This window comes from Triticum aestivum, chromosome 6A (genome assembly GCF_018294505.1).
Source record: "Triticum aestivum cultivar Chinese Spring chromosome 6A, IWGSC CS RefSeq v2.1, whole genome shotgun sequence".
NCBI lineage: Eukaryota > Viridiplantae > Streptophyta > Magnoliopsida > Poales > Poaceae > Triticum > Triticum aestivum.
In genome coordinates, this window is record NC_057809.1 from 88,835,377 (window position 1) to 88,841,357 (window position 5,981).

A 5,981-nucleotide genomic window follows, 5' to 3' on the forward strand; every position below is an offset into this window, starting at 1 on the left:
ACCTCGATCCATGGATGACAGCCACGAAAACATGCCTTGCCTCGGGTTGAACCGGCGAAGAACTTGCACGCCGAGCCGTTTCGATGATGTCGGTGTAGATGTCCGGCTCAGGGGCCGGTTCGCCGATCTTGCCGATGAAGACGTGAATCCCACCAAAGGGGACCTGGTACCCGTATTCGATTGAATCGGCCTCGGGACCCCATCCTGCGTTGTCGATGTAGAGCTTGCTGCGACGACTCTTCATCATCCGGCCCACAGCGTATCCCTTAAGTCCATCGAAGCAGCCCTTCAAGAACTCAAAACCATCGTGCGATAGCCCCATGGTGGGCGCCAACTGTCGTGGGTTTGTCACGGCAGATGTCCTTATGGAAGGACTTAGTCGTGGAGCCATCGCTACGGGTTAGCTTTAAGGGGTTAAGTCGGACAAGGGGACACATGGAATTTTATACTAGTTCGACCCCTTCGAGGAAGGTAAAAGCCTACGTCTAGTTGTGATTGGTATTGCTAGGGCTTCGAAGGCCAGGGAGCGAATCCTCTTTGTCTGGCTCTTGAGTTGTTGTCTGTCCCTAAACCGCTGCCGGGTCATCCCTTTATATACATAGGTTAACGCCCGCCGGTTTACAGAGTCCCGAAGCCGGATCATAAACGTATCCAGCTTGGTCTCTATCCTTCCTATCTTACAATACAAATTACATGACTAAGTCGGTTTACATTTACAGGCTTTAACCCGCCTTCGGGCCTTGGGCCTCCATGAAACGCCATCATCCTTGTATCTTTATGTGCTTCTAATCTTCAAGGAGTCAACCCGGTTACATAAGGTCGGTTTACCTCCAGTAGTAATATCCCCAACAGGCGGTATACTAAGACCATGTATTTATTCAATAGGAGGTAAATTCTTAACGTCTTCAGCTTTAGTACCTTTTTCTTTCATAGATTTCTTTGCCTCTTGCATATCTTCGGGACTGAGAAATAGAACACCTCTCTTCTTTGGAGTTGGTTTAGGAATAGGCTCAGTAATTGGAGTAGGAGATGGCTCAGGAGCTGGCTCAGGAGGTGCCCAATTATTTTCATTTGTCAACATATTATTCAATAGAATTTCAGCTTCATCCGGTGTTCTTTCCCTGAAAAGAGAACCAGCACAACTATCCAGGTAATCTCTGGAAGCATCGGTTAGTCCATTATAAAAGATATCAAGTATTTCAGGTTTCTTAAGAGGATGATCAGGCAAAGCATTAAGTAACTTGAGGAGCCTCCCCCAAGCTTGTGGGAGACTCTCTTCTTTAATTTGCACAAAGTTGTATATTTCCCTCAAAGCAGCTTGTTTCTTATGAGCAGGGAAATATTTAGCAGAGAAGTAATAAATCATATCCTGGGGACTACGCACACAACCAGGATCAAGAGACTTAAACCATATCTTAGCATCGCCCTTTAATGAGAACGGAAATATTTTGAGTAAATAGAGGTAACGTGATCTCTCATTATTAGTGAACAGGGCAGCTATATCATTTAACTTAGTAAGATGTGCCATAACAGTTTCAGATTCATAGCCATAAAACGGATCAGATTCAACCAAAGTAATTATATCAGGATCAACAGAGAATTCATAATCTTTATCAGGAACACATATAGGTGAAGTAGCAAATGCAGGGTCGGGTCTCATTATATCTCTTAGTGATTCTTTGTTCCATTTAATTAATAACCTCTTAAGCTCATATCTATCTCTGCAAGCAGAAATAGCAGCAGAAGATTCCATATCAAAAAGCTAACCTTTAGGAATAACAGGCATATTTTCATCATCACTATCATCATCGTATTCAGATTCAATAATTTCTTTTTCTCTAGCCCTAACAATTTGTTCATCAAGAAAATCACTAAGTGGCACAGTAGTATCAGGCATAGAAGCAGTTTCATCATAAGTATCATGCATAGCAGAAGTGGCATCATCAATAACAGAAGTGGCATCATCAATAACATGTGACATATCAGAACAAATAGCAGAAGCAGGTGTAGGTGTCGCAAACTTACTCATAACAGAAGGTGAATCAAGTGCAGAGCTAGATGGCAGTTCCTTACCTCCCCTCGTAGTTGAGGGATAGATCTTGGTTTTTGGATCTCTCAAGTTCTTCATAGTGTCCAGCCGATATAAATCCCAAGTGACTCAAAGAATAGAGCTATGCTCACCGGCAACGGCGCCAGAAATTTGTCTTGATAACCCACAAGTATAGGGGATCGCAACAGCTTTCGAGGGTAGAGTATTCAACCCAAATTTATTGATTCGACACAAGGGGAGCCAAAGAATATTCTCAAGTATTAGCAGCTGAGTTGTCAATTCAACCAAACCTGGAAACTTTGTATCTGCACCAAAGTGTTTCGTAGCAAAGTAATATGATAGTGGTGGTAGCGGCAACAAAAGTAAAGACATCAAAAGTAATATTTTTGGTATTTTGTAGTGATTGTAACAGTAGCAACGGAAAAGTAAATAAGCGAAAACCAGTATATGGAAAACTCGTAGGCACCGGATCAGTGACGGATAATTATGCCGGATGCGGTTCATCGTGTAACAGTCATAACATAGGGTGACACAGAACTAGCTCCAATTCATCAATGTAATGTAGGCATGTATTCCGTATATAGTCATACGTGCTTATGGAAAAGAACTTGCATGACATCTTTTGTCCTACCCTCCCGTGGCAGCGGGGTCCTATTGGAAACTAAGGGATATTAAGGCCTCCTTTTAATAGAGAACCGGAACAAAGCATTAGCACATAGTGAATACATGAACTCCTCCAACTATGGTCATCACCGGGAGTGGTCCCGATTATTGTCACTTCGGGGTTGCCGGATCATAACACATAGTAGGTGACTATAGACTTGCAAGATAAGATCAAGAACTCACATATATTCATGAAAACATAATAGGTTCAGATCAGAAATCATGGCACTCGGGCCCTAGTGACAAGCATTAAGCATAGCAAAGTCATAGCAACATCAATCTCAGAACATAATGGATACTAGGGATCAAACCCTAACAAAACTAACTCCATTACATGATAAATCTCATCCAACCCATCACCATCCAGCAAGCCTATGATGGAATTACTCACGCACGGCGGTGAGCATCATGAAATTGGTGATGGAGGATGGTTGATGATGACGACGGCGATGAATCCCCCTCTCCGGAGCCCCGAACGGACTCCAGATCAGCCCTCCCAAGAGGTTTTAGGGCTTGGCAGTGGCTCAGTATCATAAAACGCGATGATTTCTTCTCTCTGATTTTTTTCTCTCCGAAAGAAAATATATAGAGTTGGAGTTGGCATCGGAGGGTCAACAGGGGGCCCACGAGGTAGGGGGCACCTCCTAGGGGGGGGCGCACCCACCCTCGTGGAAAGGGTGTGGGCCCCCTGGTCTTCATATTTGGCGAGGATTTTTTATTATTTTTTCTAAGACCTCCCGTGGAGTTTCATGTCATTTCAAGAATATTTGTTTTCTGCACATAAAACAACATGATGGTAATTCTGCAGAAAACAACGTCAGTCCGGGTTAGTTCCATTCAAATCATACAAGTTAAAGTCCAAAACAAGGGCAATAGTGTTTGGAAAAGTAGATACGATGGAGACGTATCAGTCCTCTTGCGTTTTCACCGACATGTGGGGCCGCATGTGAGCAAATAGACGATGGGCTCCCCGCGTCCGCTGGCTGGCTAAGAAGAGAGATAGAGGAGGGCTGAGCACGGACTACAGGAAATTTGTTCTACGTACCTCGATATAGGCTCGATATAGTGGGGTGGCATGGGCCATAACTAGCATTCACTTCTAGCAGTACGGCACACGCCACCCACACGAGTCCCACCCGACACCAATTTTCTTGGAGTCTGTGCTACAACCATCTCTTCTCCCTCCTGTTTTCTCAGCCATCGCGCGGTGGGCGGGGTGGGGGTTTGCCGATAGTCGGTTTGCTCAACTACGGTCCCACTTGTAAGTGAAAATGCAACACCGCACGCATTCCCGCTTGAGCGGCGTGCCGGACCAACCGTGTGGGGGTGCGACCCAAACACGGCAGGCTTTTCCTTTTGAACTCGTAACTTGTAAAATTTGGTTCTGCTCCATGGCGCGACCGATAGATAGAAAATAACGATTTTTCCTAGAGTAATGAGAAGTTTAGTTCTGGCGCCGTTCATGCATGGAGTACATACGAAAATTATGAAGTTGATGCGAAAGGTAAGATAATTACTGTAGTGTCATATACTACTACATGGATTTGACGGAAAGATAAAAATACATACGAATCCATCAACGTTCAACGACATCCTCACGCCCTAGTGCGCCGGGTCACCAACCGACGTGTGAGGAGCAGTGGCGTTGGCGACGAGCTCAACGTGCTTCTGAACAGTGCCATCCAAGGTTGCCCTGCGCTCCAAGAAGGCTAGCGTCCTATCATCCTCCTCTTGCATGTAGTAGTCCTTGTGGATGATTTACGCGTAGACGTGGGTGATTATGTCGATGGTGTCTTGCTGCGCCAGGCGCTGCGCGGCGAGCGCGACCTCGAGGTGGACATTCTCCGGCGCGACGGCGGGCAGTCGCAGGGCCACCAGTGCGTCGAAGAGGTTGTTACCATAGTGGCCATTGAGTGTGGCGGGCATCGCAGAGCCTAAGCGCGTCGGCTGGAGGCTTACGTCAAAGTCGTCCGCAAGCTTCTTGACGACAGTGAACTTGTCGAGGAAACCGACAAGGACCTCGTCGAACAAGGAGACGAAGTTGTCGTCCAAGCGGCCGCTCGCCCTGGCGGCCTCAAGCAATACTACCTGGAGACGTTCCTCGGTGTCGGGCCGCAAGCCGGTGTCGTGGACCATCTGGCACAGCCGGCTGATGCTCGCGCTCCTCGCCTCCATGGGTCTAGCATAGCTTCTAGTCAACTGATCTTGCGATTCGAGTGATCACTCAGCCCTAGGTTAGCATGCGTAGGTGCGTAGGATTTCATACTACTCCTCGGCCCTCTACTGCACCTGCCTTTGGCTATATGATAGGTGGGCCAGCCACCCCCTGGGGCCACGTGTCATTCACCCAAAGGCAGTTCCTCATAGTGAATATCCGTTGGTCAAATTATTATGTGCTGCTCCTCACAGTGAAGTGACAAGACCCTGCGCCGGAGATGACACCTGAGTATAGGCGCCGTGTTCGGCATACCATAGTCAGCCTCACCGTTTGCAGTCACTATCATCATGGCTGTAGAGCTAGCCTGCTTACAACTAGCCCTGTTCGACATAATTTCCCGTGCATAGATGCCCGTGCATTGAACGGAACACCAAGATTGGGGGTGGACGGCTCCGGCAGCGGCCATCACGCCAGATTTTTCCACGGCCTTCTACTCCTAGATGTGGTGGGGAGGAGATGAGGCTGATTGTGAGAGACAAGGAGTTGTTTGTAAATAGGGAACAAGTGCGGGCATCTTTTTGCAAAATTGGAGAAGCTTGGTTTGTATGCGTCAGATCTAGATCCGACGGCTATTGGTGAAAGATGGGAGGCACAACATCATCACCAACTCAGGACCTGTTTGATTCGCAGGATTTTGAAAATGCAGGAATAGGACACGGCAATATTACAAGTTTCAAACTGATATTACAAATGTTAGGAGTAATGTTGCACCTACGAAGAGGGAATTACTAGGAAGTTTACGTAAGAACTTTCGTTACTTTAGGTGGATGCAGCATTGTCATACAAACTAAAATCCACCGCCCTGACAAGTCACTAATGGGCAAATAAGTTTTCGAGTCTCTGGCCATTTGATGTTTCAAAAACAAATTCACCTTTTTGCGGAGAAATGAGCTCCACCGTGTACCTGCGCGGGTGTGGCTGGGCACGAAGCGTGAGTACGTGCACGGTGCACCTATTCTCTTCTTGTATACGTACACCACCTACGTGGGGTTGTGTGAGAGAGATACAAACCTAGAGAGATATAGTGTGTGGGTTCTTGAGAGTTTTTTT